General features: G+C 38.5%; 1 long non-coding RNA gene across 16 annotated transcripts in view; it reads right to left on the reverse strand.

Moving 5' to 3' along the window:
• Positions 1–17,269, reverse strand: part of LOC120301751 — a 62,157-nt gene that overhangs the window by 15,888 nt on the left and 29,000 nt on the right. For all 16 annotated transcript variants that reach the window (XR_005555011.1, XR_005555007.1, XR_005555000.1 and 13 more), the window contains one exon: positions 10,876–11,064. This is a non-coding gene — a long non-coding RNA (uncharacterized LOC120301751). The remainder of the gene's footprint in view (positions 1–10,875; positions 11,065–17,269) is intronic.

A 17,269-nucleotide genomic window follows, 5' to 3' on the forward strand; every position in this document is an offset into this window, starting at 1 on the left:
AGATTGCAGATATAATCACATGATCATGGGATGCTGTGACATCTAATTATGAGCTCATAGCAAAGCATCCAGATTGCATAAACATGATCATGGGGACACTGCAATGACCACAACTATGAGGACTAGTTGTAACCACCCCTTGTTCAGTTGCTGAATGAATAGATTACCTGTAGAACACAGATATGGGCCATTTCTTAATATGATATAATCTATTGCCTTGAAATATTACCTGATATTATATCATGAAGTATTTCATGTACAAGCAACTTTCTGATTTCTCCTTTTGACTCTTAAATATACATGCCATTTGCATTTTTTCTTTTACCATTCATCAGTATGGAAATTTAACACTTTTATTTATTCATTCATCAGTTTTGTTTTAAGATAGATAAGATAACCTTTATTGTCATTTTTATACTGTGGGCACAATGGCACACATCAAAAATGAAATTTAGTTGCCCGCTCTCAAAGTGAAACACATACATGACACACACCTAAACATACTATGAACAACATATGTATAGACCCACATCCCTACATATGCCTAGCAAATAAATTTTAAATATTGTCCATCTTGAATATATAATGGAATATATAATATATATATTATGTGTTCTTGGATCTGAATGAACAAACTTTCTGGTGTCCTCTCAGACCTGTTTTTAAGTGAGCCAGCAGTGTGCAGCAGCAACCCAAAAAGCTAATACAATCCTGGGTTGTATAAATCAGGGCTTTTCAACCAGTGGTACAGGTACCACCTGTGGTACATTGGCATCTGGCAGGTGGTACGTGACCATCCTAGAAAAGTGATAACGGGGGAGGGGAATGAGTTGAACTGGTGGCAGCACCGCACAAGCTTGAGTGAGAGATGGCTGAAGCTGCAGGGCTATTAGGGCTCAGTGGAAGCTCCAGGATCAACGCCAGGCTCCAGCTGGAACTCAGCGCTGATCCTGGCGCTTCTGCTGAGCCCAGAAGAAGCGCTGATCAGCTGGAATGTTGCAGCATCTCCAGGGTCTTGTGATTTACATTCAGATGCTTGGCAACTGATTCATAGTTATGATAGTCACAGTGTCCCAGGGTCATGTGAAGTGACCAAAACCTGCTGCAACCACCCAGCAGACGGGGGGAATAAAAACCAAACACCTCCCCACCCCACCCCCGCTACCAATCCTCAACAGAAATGCTCACAACAATGAAAACCTCAGTCAGGAGGAAAGGTGCCGCCAAGTGGGCAGGCAGGTGTCTTGCTCGGCTGTGGCTTGGGAGGCACTTTTTTCAGTGCCATTGTAACTTCCAACAGTCACTAAGTGAACTGTTGTAAGTCGAGGACTACCTGTACTTTATCACTTTTTTCCTTTTTTTTTTTTTTTGGTCATCAAGTTTTTGAAACCTTGCTAGGCGACTGGTGGTACTTGGATGTTGCCATATCCTAAAAGTGGCACAATGGGTGAAAAGGTTGAAAAGCCCTGGTATAAACAGAAGCATAGAATCAAGATCACATGAAGTATTATTACCGCTTTATAAAACCTTAGTAAGACCACACCTGGAATACTGCAGCCAATTTTGGTCACCATATCACAAAAAAGATGTTGAGAGTTTGGAAAAAATTCAAGAGAAGAGCAACAAAGATGAACAAAGGCCTGGAGACTAAAACATATGAAGAATGGCTACAGGACTTGGGTTTGGCTTGTCTAAAGAAAAGAAGAAATAGGGGAGACATGATAGCCGTGTTCCAATATCTGAGAGGCTGCCACTAGGCAGAGGGGATCAGGTTGTTCACCAAAGCACCAGATGGAAGGAGTAGAAATGATGGTTGGAAACTGATCAAAGAGAGAAGCAACCTGGAATTAAGGAGAAACTTCCTGACAGTGAGGACAACCAACCAGTGGAACAGCTTGCCTCCAGAAATTGTGGGTGCTCCATCGCTGGAGATTTTTAAGAAGAGACTAAACATTCACTTGTCTGAGACAGTATAGGTTCTCTTGCTTGATCAGGGTGCTGGACTAGAAGACCTCCAATGTCCCTTCCAGCTCTATTCTTTTCTAAAAGAGGTGTGGAAATATCAGTGGTGTATGGAAAGCTGTGGTGGAATACAATCTCATTTCCCATGAGGGAAGGGGTGCATTCCAGAGGAGCAAAAGACAGGAATGTTTAGGCAGCTCCTCTCTAGGAGTTCTTAGAACATATGTTTAATCGTGTAAGTAATCTGCTTTGGTTTGGTAAAAAATTCTGTTTATAAGCGAAGAACACTAAAGGAAACTGCTTAGAAGTACCTCAATGTACCAGGGACTCTTTTTTTTGTCAGACCATAATTGGTATGTGTGTGTGTGTGTGTGTGTATGCGATTGCCCAATTCACATGTTACGTGTCATTTGCTTTGATGAACATTTTCCTGAGGAAAATCAGAACTAAACCACACACACAAAAAACCCTCAAAACAAATAAAAACCAGCTGTGCGTGATGAAAATCCTGTGGCCTCCATAGAAGTTATGCATATAAACTCATAACATTTCCTTGTGTTTAATTGTAACACATAAAAAAAAGTAGCCTGACTTGGCCACTAAAAGGCAGAATAGGATATGGCATGATTTTACTTTTTCCTTTGCATAATCCCAGAACTAGAATGAAACAGCAGGCAAGAGATCAGAAGGTGATTAGTAAGAGTCACAGTGGTGGTGGTGGTGGGTAACATCAGGACATTGTTGTCATCTAAGTCTTCTCTCGTCTTATTTCCCTATTTTCTATGGAGTTGGTGCTTAAGTGACATTTGCTAAAATAATCTTTTTAGTGTTACACAGAGCTTCTTTATAAAATCTCCTGTCTTTTTCTTCTCTAATGGTGAATGCTAAAATAAGAGTAGGCCACTAAAGCATGACCTAACTTTAATTACTTTCATTTATGAAGCGTGATTATGAGAGGCCGGACAGAATTCCTAAAAAAGAAAAGTTCCACTGATTAATCAGCCTTTGATCTGAAACCCAAAGCTTCCTCTGACTCAGAGGCCTTTTCTCCTACGTTCAGGTTGGGTTGTTGGGGGTTGGTGGTTCCTTTTTGGCAAGGGATTGACAATCTGCACATGTTCAGAAAGCTTCTTTTTACAGCTGCTTTGTCATTATGCCATTGAATAGTTACTAGAGAGATTGGATAGGATCCAGTCTTAGTTGCTCCTACAGCACACTCGCTGAAATCAATGTAATTTAGAATAGCCATCCCTAATTCTATGTCCCATTGATTTCATTGGGTTTATTTCTTTAAAAATACCTAATCCTGGTTTCAATTAATGTGTAATATTACATATTAATTATAATTAGAAAAGCAAATAAAAGGATTCCAATAATCCTGCATTCCAAAATAATTCCAATGAATAAACTAATCTTATATCAATTGGAAGTAGTATCAGAAAAGTTGAAATAGTTTTTTAACCTCCTTTTTAAAAGGTTGTATTTTAAGTAAGATAATAAGTAGCATAAAATTATGATATGTCATTTTTGTTCCCTTAAAGAAATTAAAATGGATTGAGTTAGGTAAAGGTAAAGGTTTCTCCTATCCAGTCATGTCCAATTGTATGAGGTGGTTCTCATCTCTGTTTCTTAGCCAAGGGAGCCAGCATTGTCCAAAGATATTTCTGTGGTCATGTAGCCAACATTATATGCCGAGGCACATGGAAACACTGTTACTTTCCCACCAAAGTGGTACCTATTTCTCTCCTTGAATTTGCATGCTTTCAAATTGCTAGGTGGGCAGGAGCTGGGACATGTAATGGTAGCTCAATCCCTCATGTGGCATTCGCGATTTGAATCCAGGCTGTCAGCTTTCCAGCTGACAAGCTCAGCATCTTTAACCATTGAGCCATCATGCCCCCAATTTATATTGATTATATTTATATCAATTATATTTATATTGATTTATACTGCATTAAAAGTAAATATATTCTTGAACTAAGCTCAAGCCCTCGTGACAACATGGATTTGTCCATATCATTTTCTTACAACCAGGGACAAGTGTTTGGCCATTGTCTCTCCCAGAATGTTTTTTTTTTCCAACCTAATCTGCACCTATGAGATTTCCTGCTAGTCTCCCATCCAGATATTAACCTTATTTAGTTTGGAACTAAATATTGGATGAACCAATATTAGCCAAGTGCTGCCATCTGCTGTGGTTCTCTATAGTGAATTATGTTCTTTATATAATGCCTATGCTTCCAAATGTGTGTGTGTGTGTGTGTGTGTGTGTGTGTGCAGGGCTTTTTTTCTCATAGAACGCCCAGAACGGAGTTCCGGCACCTTTTTTGGATGGAACCTTGTAGGGTAGGCAAGGCGGGTTGTATGACGTGTGTGAGTTCCGGCACCTTTTTTTTTTTTTTTTTTTTACAAAAAAAGCACTGTGTATATGTATGTGTATGTGTATGTATGTATGTATGTATACACACACACACATTTTATCTATAAATAAATGCAAATAAAAAAACAAAACAAAATTAAAACAAAATACATTATTTTGGGAAGAGCAGAAAAACATAGACTGTGACACAAGTATGATCTCTCTACTTTTTGTTTCTATCTTTTAAAAAAGGCCATAAATTGGTGATTATAACTGAGGACACTTTTAACAAACTATGACTACAATAACAAAAATTGGAAAAAAAATTTGCTCTAGTTTCCTATTGTAATTATAAAACACATTTAGTTCTTCTATTGTTATCTTTGTACAATACGTTATTTATACATTTTTTTAAAAAAAATCCTAATCATTTAAACTTCCAAAAGTGTCTGGAATGAGAAGGAGAAAGATAAAGTGATACATGCAGTCACATTATTAATGTCGCTTCCTCTTTTTCTATGGCTGATCCATGTACAGATGCAGAAATGAAGAGAATGGCCTTGATGGAAAGAGGTGAAAGCCATTACCAAAGCAACAGGAGGGAATGTTGCTTAAGCCCAAATAATGAAGAAGAAATGAATAAATATCTTAGAATACCAGAGCTGGAAGGGACTGTGGAAGTCTTTCTGCTCCAAACCCCTAGTCAAGCAAGACACCCTATACCATTTTAGACAAATAGTTGTCCAGTCCTTTCTTAAAAGTCTCCAATGTTGGAAAACCCCAAACCTCTGAAGACAAGCTGTTCAACTGGTTGATTGTTCTTACTGTCAGGAAATTTCTGCTTAGTTCTTCTCTTAGTGCTTCTCTTTTTGTTCAGTTTCCATTCATTGCTTTTTGTCTTGTCTTTGGTGCTTTCAAAAATAGGTTGACCCCTTCTTCTTTGTGGCAGCCCCTAAATATGACATCCCCCTCTGATGACATCCCCCACATGAGTGCAAGAAAGGGAGATGGTAAAGCATAATCAGCCTGGAAAGATTCTGCTACTATAGCCAAGCTTAATAAAAGTAATATATTTGTTGATGTCTTGATTTCTAGATTTGATCTAATCCTGGGTTGACAGCTCAATAATTCTTGAGTATCATCAATTGTTGTCATTTATACTATATTTACAGTACAAAACAGTACCAGATAGGTGTATTATGTGTCAAAAAGCAAAAACAGAACAAAAGCGTGAAACATCAGTTCAATATAATGTTGCAAATTGCTCCATGTCATTAAGCCATAAATGGCTTAAGACTATCAGCTCAGAGCTCTACTGATGCAGAAGTAATAAAGTACTCATTCATCGTTTTATAAACTCGTGTAATGAAAAATATTATCAATGCGCAGTCTCATCACCAACACATTTGTAGTAAAGACACTTATCTGACGTGCCAAACTATTTTGTTTTGCAAGTATTTCTCAAAATGCTAGAAATTGTAGTTAGTTTCTTATAATGATTGCTGTATTATTTAAATAATAAAATGATCTACAGTTCCATAATTACACTTTAAAGTTGTGAAGCGTTTGTAATAGTCCATTTTCTTAAATAAATAAATGATGCAGTCTAACTCATGACCAAAACAAAGGGCTAATAGCTTAATTTGTCCACTGAATAAAATACAGCTTTTGAAGCCTCTCAAATCATGAAATATCAGAAAAATGGTCTCAACAAGAAAATAGGACATGATATAAAATTAGACTATGTTGAGTGATGTCCTTTATCCATCTAGTCCGAGCAATAGAAAATAGCTTTTTATGGCCTCAAAGCCAACTGCCTATGTCTGGAGCATGTGGCTCGCACAAATCACCTATAAAAAAATAAAGTGAGCATTTAAGTCTTTATTTTTCACTTTCTACAGTATGTTAACTCTGTCTTATGGTATCTTTTGCCCTGGTCTAACTACATGAGTCAATTCATAAGGAGCAGGCAGAACCTTGGACAGCTCCAAGCAGAAACTTGTCACGAGGAACTCTGGTGCTTAACTGAGGTCTGTCATTACAGTTCTGCACTGAGCTCAGCTAAAGCTCGGATGTTAACATGGATGATTTACAACAGATGTTCACTGATCCAAGATAGAATGAACAAATATCAAAGTGCTTTTTGCCAATTCTGGGAGGCCACAAAACTTGGTTCCACTTTTACTTGTTAATATAAAAATGCAACAATAGCGATGTTAATATGGAAGAATAGAATTCAGTGACCAACAGGTTGCTGCTTTTAAATCAGGTTGATCATTTTGGTCAGGTTATCATTATTTGTTCCAATCACAACCTGTGTGTTTATGTATACTGTAGAGGCTTGGTGGTTAAGAAAAATCCTTACTTTTCCCAGTTATTCCATCTCATTGTCTTTCATTTTCTTATATTCTTATTTTCAGCTTGTAGTTGTATTTTTTTTTTTTTAACACAATTGGGAATTGTGTGCTAACCTGCATGATATTCTGGAGCATTATCATTCTTCGCAAACATTCCTTTCCATTTAACATCCCGTCCTTTTAACCTGTCTTCTTGACATCTGTTCCCCACTATAAGATTTACTAACACTGCAAATTTCATTACATTCTTGCCCAAACAAAGTTAGCCCCTCTGACTACCTAATTGACATTCATTCCCCATTATAGTTCAGTCCTCTGGATCTTGTGTCCCTTCCCGTTTGTCTTGGATAATTCAAATGCCCAGATTGCTACTCTGAGGGAGCAGCTCAGAATCTTTGCAAAGGTCTAGGTCTTGAGCCTAAAACTCAAAAAATTGCAGTAGAATAAATATGCATTCCATGACTATACTTGTTTATTTCTGTTACTGGAGTCAGTAAAAAAACCCTGATTTCTCTAATGTTGTTCAGTGCCTTATTACTTTGAATATTTTATCATTCTTTCTCATACATTAGTCTATTTCTTACACACCAAATTAAAACACATCATGAAGGAAGAAAATCATTATGTAAAACATCCGACCAGCAGAATAAGAAAAGACCAAGCAAATTTCAAGTTTTAAAAAGCCTTTTTTCTGATATGTTACATTTCAACTAGACAGGAAGTCCTATACTGAAGGTGTATTATAGTAGAACTAAGAAGAGGAATCCACAAGGTTGGTGCCAACTTGAAAAAGACCCTTTTTTCAATAAGCACCCCTGCATGTTAGCCTTTGAGATAAGTATACAGGGTTATGTCTCAGATATTGTATGGAATACGTGAAGACGCACATATGGGAATAAATAATCCAATTCAAAGAAGGGCTCTATAAATCTTAAATTGTTTCATCAATCCATGTAATTGATCCTAAAAGAAATCTGTCACTTGAATGACTAGATGTGTTATGAAACTGCCAATGGCCAATTTTGCTGTGCAAATGAACCATCACAGATAAAATGCTTCATGTTATCCAGTATTTCCTCAGTCATAATACTTCATTAAAATTAGATCATGCATTCATTACTCAGCAACATGCTGCATAATCAAATGGTAAAAAAGGACATATTAGAAGTATTTAACCTCCAAGTCTCAATACTTAGGAAAATCAAGAAAAGCCCATTATCCTCATAGCTTTGGAGGATGGCATTTAGAATGCTTTTGGCTGACAGTAGTGAGAAACAGGATGCTGGATTGGATGTAGGCATTCTAACCCATCCAGCAGAGTTCTAATTAAACAATGTACATCTAAATGTGAATTAGCCTGAAGAAATACTATTGTCTCTTTGCAGGTTTTTGACTGTTTCTAGTGTTAATGCATATTTCAAAATGCATTTGTTTCTGTATCCTTTCTACTTCTGTCTTTTAAGGTGTCCTGGGAAAGTGTCTTTTAATAAAAATTTTCTTTTGTCATCTGAAGAGGGAGAATTATGGGAAATTAAAGCAGGATTAAATCCAACTGTCTGAGACAACTAGAAGACCTAGTTGGAAAATACATATAGAGATATATGGTAACCAATGCCAGGCCACAGCAGATACTGCAGTTGATTCTTGCATCATCCAAATGTAGGTCTGATGGCTGCTCTCATGTCAGAGAAGATATTTTGGGTAGTGTTTATGAAGACCTTTCTCCTGTGAATTACTTTATGCTAAGAAGTCCAATGACATTTGGGTTTCAGCCTGGAACTGAACCTAATCTCTTTCCCCAAAGCACATCACACTCTCTGAAGTGCCAAACCAGTATCAAATAAGTTATGATTGATACTGCAAACATTTCCATTAGCTTCCATAGTTCAGTGTTGTCTATGTTTTCTTCCACATGATGATGGAAAATACTGATAATAGTTAAGTCAGACTAGCAATTCTTTACAGCTAAAGTTACAATTGGGTTACAATGAGAAAAAGTCAACTGTTATATTCTCTTTTTGCATTGAAGGTATTCTCTTCCATGGTGGCATGACCTTTGCCAGCAAAGGAGAAAATGCTGAGTCCCATCCAATGAGCAATTGATGAGAAAGTAGAATCTTCCGTTCTGCCAATTACAGATAGTAATTGCTATGTAATGAAGTTAATGTTTTGTAGAATTTATAACCTGATATTAATGGGGGCTCTGTTCTATCCTTTGACTTTCTACTTCATTTTCTCCTGGCTTTTTCACAACAAAAGAAACAGGACAATATGTGAAGGCTCATTAATTCTATTTCATTTTGATTTCCCATCCCCTTCTCCCCACCCTTCCAAAGAGCCCCCCTCCTATTCCAGTTCTCCTAGAGGTTAAACAAGAGCTATGTCATCAAATCTTTCCATAAACTCTGGTTCATGTGAGGGTGAAAAGTTGGCTCTACAGAGAATCTACCACTGAAGAAATACCCTCTTTTCAGCTTCAGTTCAGATTACTTTAATAGCTGGGCTATTTTATGGCTTTTTTGATCACCAATTACACCACCCAGAACAATAGGCCCAGAACTTAAAGAAGCAGGCCTCAAATTTGCCAATGTGTTTCGTAGCAACACTTTCTTTGAAAGTAAGAATAGCCTCATTACAAGAATGAAGATGGATCAGGCCTTTAGCAGTGCTCTTAACTTCAGGACAATATGTTAACCTAATGACTCCCATTCCCCTCACCCTCCCACCAATTCTTACTGTATTATGCTGACCCTTGGCTGCCCTTTTAACACTGGGTCTGACCTTTCCCTTCTAAAAGGAAAGCACTCTGGCTCCCACTATCTTTAATGTCCTGGCAGGGTTGGGGAGAGGGTTTTTTTAAATCTTGCTGACAATAGGATGCAGAAAAAATAAACCAGAAAGCAGCAACATGACAAACTGAAGAACTCCAGAGTAAGGAAAAAGCATCTCCTTGTCCATCTGTTAGTCTCTAACTGGGTGGAAATATATAACTGAGACAATTGCAGCGTTTCTCTTTTTGCTTAGGAAATATTAACTAGACAAACAAGCTAGTCAGATAGGAAGTGAGAGAAAAATGCACTAGCTGAATAAGATGACACTTTCTTTTATTTCCATTCAATAGATTATGCAAAATGCCTATTTGAAAAAGGAGCTGAATTAAACAAAACATATATTCTTAATATCTTAATTTCTCTTCGCTGATTCTCAGGATAATGTTTCATACTACAATGATCCCAAGATGTATTTTTTTTTATCCAGAGAAGTCTGAGTGATACCTCCATAATGATAAAACTAATATATTTGCATGGGAACTCTACATTTTGATCATCGTTACTGATTAAAGCTGCCTAAAATTAAATGTGGTGATAAAATCATAGTACATTTTTCTGGTATCTCTTTTTTTCATTTTCCATTTTTATAAATATTGTAGTGAATCTCCTACCTGATCTTTCTAGTCAAGTTACAATATTGGCCATGATGCAAGCTTCTATTGGTAGAAGTCATATTATAAGGAAAGTTGTCCAATTCTCTTTTTCCTATGAGCTACAGTATATCCAGTGAGATAGGGGACATCTAGAACAATTTTTTCAAAGAAGCGGTTGCAATAACAAGGGACATCTCTTCTACTGCCAATTAAACTGATATTATATACTTGTCTTGGTGTTTTTGGATCTAGGCCTCAATGTGGAAATTGTACAGGATAATTTTGCATACCAAACTAATTAAACTCTGCAGTGAGCCAGACTTCATATACAACACATTCTATTTCAATTTTAGTTTATTTTGACCAAAAATTATCAACCTAATCTTCATCTTGAGAAGTAGACCATAGCATTGTAAAGGACTTAATAGTCATAATTCTCCATTCTATAAAATTAAGTTGATTTAATATAATTACACATTTTTCTATCAAAATCAGTCACATAATTAATTCAATCAGTCTAGATCTTAAACTAATGCTTGCAAATTTGAAGCACTGGACATTTCCAACACTGGCATTTTGAATGCAAAATCTGAATTTATATTTTGTTCATAAATTCTTCTTTTTTGGAAGCTGTTGAACATGAGGTTTCTGTATCCTTTCAAAAACAACATACTGAGACACACCAGCTATCAAAAACTATCAGATAAGAAAAGCTGATTAGTTGTTAAAAGGATGTTTCTAATTTCTCACCCATAAATCCACTGGAAACCCACCTTCATGTTCTTGACATGGGTTTGAATTACGTGATTAGGCTACTGAGGTAAATAAGGCTACAATGCATGGCTCTCCAAACTACTGCACTGTGTGTTCTGATGTTCATCTTTTAATGTTCAAGTCTTCCCCACGTTGTTATTGTTGGGTTACATCAAGTGCCAATAGGTTAGCCATCTGGAATTTGTCATCTAATGAAATAATTTGATAACAGTGTTTAATTTTCAAAAATGATGTTCATTTTTTAATTTCATAATGTAGAGATCACAAAAGGTTTAAGGATTGATGGAATTAATAACCATTTTAATAAAAAAGTAAAATAATTTTTCACAAGCACTGATTAGCTGAAGCATAAAAACAGTTAGACATTTAATCTTAGATAATACTATTAACTGATACCTGAACAAGGCCCTCACAAGTAACCTTAATGGTCCAGATTGTACCTGGAACCATCATCTCCATCCTCTTAAATTCCATGTGAAAAATGAAATAAGACACTAAATGAAATAAATTATAGGCTTAAACAATATTACAAAATTAACAGAATGTTCTTTATTATATGCAGTCCTTCAATATGGCTGAAACCCTGACACTGGCATACAGTAGTATTTAAGAATGGTCTAAATCTGATTATTAACATGCATTTTTTTCTTCTCTTAACTGCTATTCTACTGTATATTAGCTATCTAATTACTGACCAAACCATTTGACCATCTAGATCAAGAGTGTCAAACTGCTGGCCTGAAGGCCGGACATGTCACAAGGAAACTGTGCTCACCCCATTGCTGGCAATGGGGAAAAACCTCCAATATGTCATGTGACATCGCAAGTTTGACATGTCTGATCTAGACCATGGGTGTCAAACTCGCAATGTCACATGACATATCATGACGTATCATGACTTTTTTCCCATTGCTGGCAATGAGGTGGGGCCAGCAGTTTGACAACCCTGATCTAGATTGTCCTATCTGTTATCAATTGTTCTCCAAATATTGAAAGCAAGGTTCCAGAAATGTTTACAAACTCTCAAAGCTTTGGATGTTGCTCCCAGACCACCTCCAAAATTTGATGTCAAAGTGTAATTAGTAAGAATGAGGGAGGAAATTATTAAATATACAGGGAAATATACATTTAATTAAATTAAAAATGAATTTGATCATTTTTAATTTTCAGCTTAGTCCCTTGCTAATTTTTGACAGTAGTCTGCAGCACATGCCTCAGACAATAAGTGTGGACCTTGGACTGAAAAACTTGGTCACAGCTGAATAAGAAATGGCAGTTTTTGAACTTCACTCTTCTGTACAATAACCACATAGTACAGCTGTAATTTAACTATTCAGTTATCCTAATCAATAATTATTCTCATATCTTATTTGTTAGTTTCTCATAGGCTTTGGTTGACCACTGCAGAAAAAAACACACTGGTCTAGATAAGGGGTGGTCCTTTTTTTGTAACTCCCTTTTAAAGTTTAATTTCAATCATATTTTAAATCTGCAAAGTTACTAGTTGTCTGTGCCAGGAATTATAATAGACATGAGTGGGTGTCTAGATATCTCCTTGACATGTAACACTAATTCCCAACTACCTCTTAAGAGCCATGCCTGCCAGGCAGGGTGGCAGAGTATGTTAAAATAATTTGTAATATTGCATCACCTAATTTGCAGAATCTAATTTCCACAAAATAAAAAAAGTGTTCTAACTGTGACTGATAGGCTAAATGCAGTTCTTAATTTATACTTCTTGCATCTTTCATATTAATAACAGTCACATGTTCATTGGCAAATTTCAGCTGCATTGCTCTATCATCTAGAACAATGAATCACTCCCAGAATTTAACAATTACTGATGCAAACAAAGTCGGTTAATCATAATAAAGAGATGTAATATAGATAATGCAGTATCTGAAGAAGAACTTAGATTATGAATCATCATCATAAGCCAAAGATAATTAAGGCCTCTTTGATTAGCTCTTACAATTGCTGTTCTCCACAAATACTTTCCCCATTTATACTTTACTATAATTTGGACATATTGTTCCCCCCACTAACTATGTCTTATCTATCCAGTAGGAAGCATTTTGATTTAGTAGATGTGTAATGTGAACACTGAATAAAATCTGTGCCAGAGTTAAAGAAAACTATTGAATTATTTTCCGGAATCCATCTATGAAATTATTAATTTTATGATAGATATAATTTTATCTATATACCCATTCTTAAGTAGCATTTATCCTTGTTGGAAATACTAGCCTAAGTTGTGTTAAAGCCAGACTCATGCTTAGAATGCTGGATTAGAAACCATATATAAAAGTTTTCAACTTTTAAATCCTGGATGTTCCCTTGCAAAAATTGTGTAAAAGTTAATTCAAACATTTAACACTTTTTCTTGACTTTTATTAATTCCTAAGACAAATGCTAGTATTATAGAAAATTCTTTGTATTTTGGAGGGAATAGGGTGTGGAAAGAACTAAATCTTAGTATTTCCTCTATAACGATCCATATTTTTATGCCAGTTTTGTCTATGTTCAATTTTTCTTGTTATACTCAATTCCATATATTATACATCCCATTACATATATGATAATTTCTGAATGAATTGTAATTGCAACCTTTTTAAAATTTAAGTTAATATAGAATGAGCCCAGTCATTCTTCATGAATTTAAAAACATTATGTACCATTTATTTGCGTATCCATTTCTTCAAATATTACTTCATTTTAACTATAATTAAATTATATAATTATATATTATAATTAATTTTGCTTATTCCTTCCATTTTGTTTACAAAAGTGGCTGACTACGTACATCATAATGTTCACTCATGGTATCAACGTGGCAGCCATACAAAAAATAATTCTAAAGGAAAATTGCACTGAAACTTCCCATAATACAATTATTTGGCTATGAGGCATCATGTATATGTTTGTGTGTGCTTTTGTGCTTTTGTGCTTGTGCATACAAAAAAATCTACCTTTTATTCATATTTAAAGAAGAATTGAATCCAGTATCCATATATATCTCTACATGCTCATTTGCACTTATTATTTATATCTTCATTTTTTTCCTACTATATATGAATGCAAAGGTAATGGGACAGATTTGTAATAGCCAAATAGGCAATTTGATCCACCAAATTCATATGATGGCATGAACTGGAATACATATCAGTCAATGTTTAAAGACTGTAACCAAGCAGTGGTTAAGAAATGTGTCATCAGCAAATTGCTGAAACATAAACCCTTTTTTTTTATACTGTTCACCTTAGGAAAGATTTAGCAATGTTGTGATTTACGAAGGGCAAGCATCAACAATTCAGTAAGTGAAAGTATTTATATCTAATAGCTACTTTTCAATGTAGTTTATAGTGGAAAGTAATGTTGCGTTTCGTTGTGCCTGGGAGATGACTTTACTGAAGATTAGTTATACTTGCTGACAATTTCAAACTTCAGCATGCTGAACTATATTACTGTGCTTATCTGTATTTAACCTTAGGTGCCCTTTTGCAACTATCTGGTGTATGTGTCAGACCCAGCGTGATACTTACCTTCCGAAGTCCGGAATGTTCCAGTTAACCATGTGTTCTGGCCGAGTCCGGTAGCTTCGTGAGCTACATCGCCAACAGCGGCAGCCGAACGGGTCACGTGAACATCCTATGTTGCCAGCACACAACCGGACGGAGGCTACGTAGAAATGGAATATGGAGAAGCCGAATGCTGTTAAGGCTGTTATAGCTTATGTTGCTGGAACCGTGACTCTGTGAATGATGGGAACTGGGACGCTGGGTCTGACAACACTTGGATACCAGGAGGGGGTATTATAGGAAGAGGTTGAGTGGGACATTGGGAATGAGAATGGCGTGAACGGAACGCATGGACTCAATATAAGTTTCGAACATAAGTACTAGCTGGATCGGGGTGTCGGTGGGGTGGAGGACTATCACGAGGCAAGTATGGGGAGGGGGACAGGTGGATTCTAGATGACCAATTAACCGTCAATTGGGGTGTGTACTCTGGGTGTGGTTGGAGGAATGTATTTAGGGCAATGAATGGTGCTTTGTTCCAGTGCTAACTTAGTTTCAACTTAGTGAATAAAGCTTGTTGAATGCTGCAACGTTCCTGTTTCCTGGCTTTCGCGAAGCGCGGTTAGGACGTTCTGTTTAGTAAGTTAGCACTCACCCCAAAGCCATCTAGCTTACAGCATAATGGCGGAGGGGACACAGGGAGTGGAGCCGTTGGAGGAGGAGCAGTTGGAAGCTGCTGAGCAGATGGAGGTGCCGGTAGCTGGGGATACAGAGGCTCCTCAACTGGTGGTTCGACCAAAGGAGAAGCTGCAGGTTCCCGAGGCTACGGAGCATGTAGTGAAACCGCGAATGACCACAGCGTCAGACGGAGAGTGGTGGCTGAGTCCTGCATTGCGGCATCCGGAGGAGCGCGGAGACAGGGGATTGGTGCCGAGTTTGAGCGGATGGAGGGAACAGCGGGTCACTGGAGACGATGAAGATGAGTGGAGCTATTCCACGGTGCCGGGGCAATACACCTTGGACATTCTTAGAGACCAGTTTGTGGAGAAGGGTTATTCAGTTCCCGCTAGTATCCCTCCCCAGTCTAGGGCTGCCCCAGGGGCGCGTATAACATCTGAGTCCTCCCATTTCCAGTTAGCGAGTCCGAGGCTCAAATTACAGCCAAGTAGCCGCTTTCCCTTGCAGAATACCATGGGGAGGCAGGGCACAGCTGAACGTTCCCAATACCGGCAGGAGGCACGAGGGGCCGGAGTTCCGCCGGTGGATTCAGGTAGGCAAGGCGCGGGCCCAGTAGGCTCAGGTGACCGACCCATGTTACTTCCAGAAAATATCCCATATGGAGGCCAGATACCAGCTCCTTGGCCACAAGCCATGATGTGGAATCCACCTCCCATTACCCTTACTTTTGACGGCAATCCAGATCGTTTGGCTGTATTCTTAAGCCATGTGCTCAGCCACTTGGATCGTTTTACTACACTATGTCAGTCTAATTGGGTGATGGTGGTTGCAGTAACAGCCAGCCTACAAGGGGAAGCTGCTGCTTGGGCCGCTGACCTGTATAGCGACCATGCCAGAGAGCTGTTGGATATAGGATTATTCTTGGACGCCCTGAAAATGAGATTTGAGGATCCAACCCGACTACAACGGGAGGAAGCACAGTTAGTAGGTCTGCGACAGGGGGGCAGACCAGTACAAGATTATATATGGGACTTCCAAAAAGTGGCAGGAAGGCTTAGATCATGGCCAGACCATTTACTGGTCCATCATTTCCGCACGGGACTAGATATTAACCTACGCCGGGCATGTGTGGTTAGAGGGATCGTAGGACGCCTTTCCGAATGGTTCAAGGCAGCGGTGGAGTTAGATGTTGGGCTAAGGGAATTGCCTGGAGCACGTGAAGTACGGTTGCAGCCTCGTAGGGGCCAGGATCAATCCAAGGACAGTAGCAATCAGATGCCAAGTAGTAATGCACGTCCTAAACCGGTTTTTCGGTGTTTCCGTTGTAACCGGCCGGGTCACCGTGTGGCGGAGTGCACATTCCCCGAGTCAACTAACATACCAACAGCCGTGGGCAGACCCGGTACTACACCAAAGAAGATGACGGAGGAATCACGAGTCGCCCATCAAGTAGGACAAACAGGTGATATTTCTCCGGCATTGAAAGAATATGAAGAAGAAGGCCCGGTGGAGGATCCGATGGTGAGTGATCCCATAGTTCCATTCACCATCCCAATAACATTAACGAGTCCGGTTACCGGGGAGTCAGGGTCATTTCAGGCATTGCTTGATACCGGGTGCACTAGGTGTCTGATTAGTAAGGAGGTGGCCCGGCAGATGAGTATTAGGGTGACCCGGTTAAAGTCTCCAATTCGTTTCGAACAAGTAGATGGCTCCCTCTTGGGGGGAGCTCCGACCAACTGGGTGACGGAGCCTGTGAGGATGGAGATAGGTATTCACTGGGAGGTGATACGGTTTATAGTAGTGCCTACTATGTCCGAATCCATCATCCTTGGCCTAGCGTGGTTGGATAAATGGACCCCGAACATGTGGTGGGCGGATGGGTCCTGGCATTTAAGGCTTGCAGTAGGTCCCCAGCCACCCCATCCGGGTGAGCATAGTGAGGATAGGGCGGTTGAAGACTCGAAATCAGGGCTGGTTGGGAGTGATCCTGGATATCCGGCGGTGTATAGTGATCTGGCAGCAGTTTTTAGCGAGCAAGAATGTAATAGTTTACCACCCCATCGGTCAACGGCTTGCGCAATAGAAATTGTTCCTGGTGCGAGGTTGCCGAAACCCAGGATTTATCCAATGACATCTTTGGAGCTTCAGGAAATGAGGAAATACATAGATGAAAATCTGGCCAGAGGCTTTATAG

This window comes from Crotalus tigris, unplaced genomic scaffold (genome assembly GCF_016545835.1).
Source record: "Crotalus tigris isolate CLP2741 ecotype Arizona unplaced genomic scaffold, ASM1654583v1 scf7180000024391.5723578, whole genome shotgun sequence".
NCBI lineage: Eukaryota > Metazoa > Chordata > Lepidosauria > Squamata > Viperidae > Crotalus > Crotalus tigris.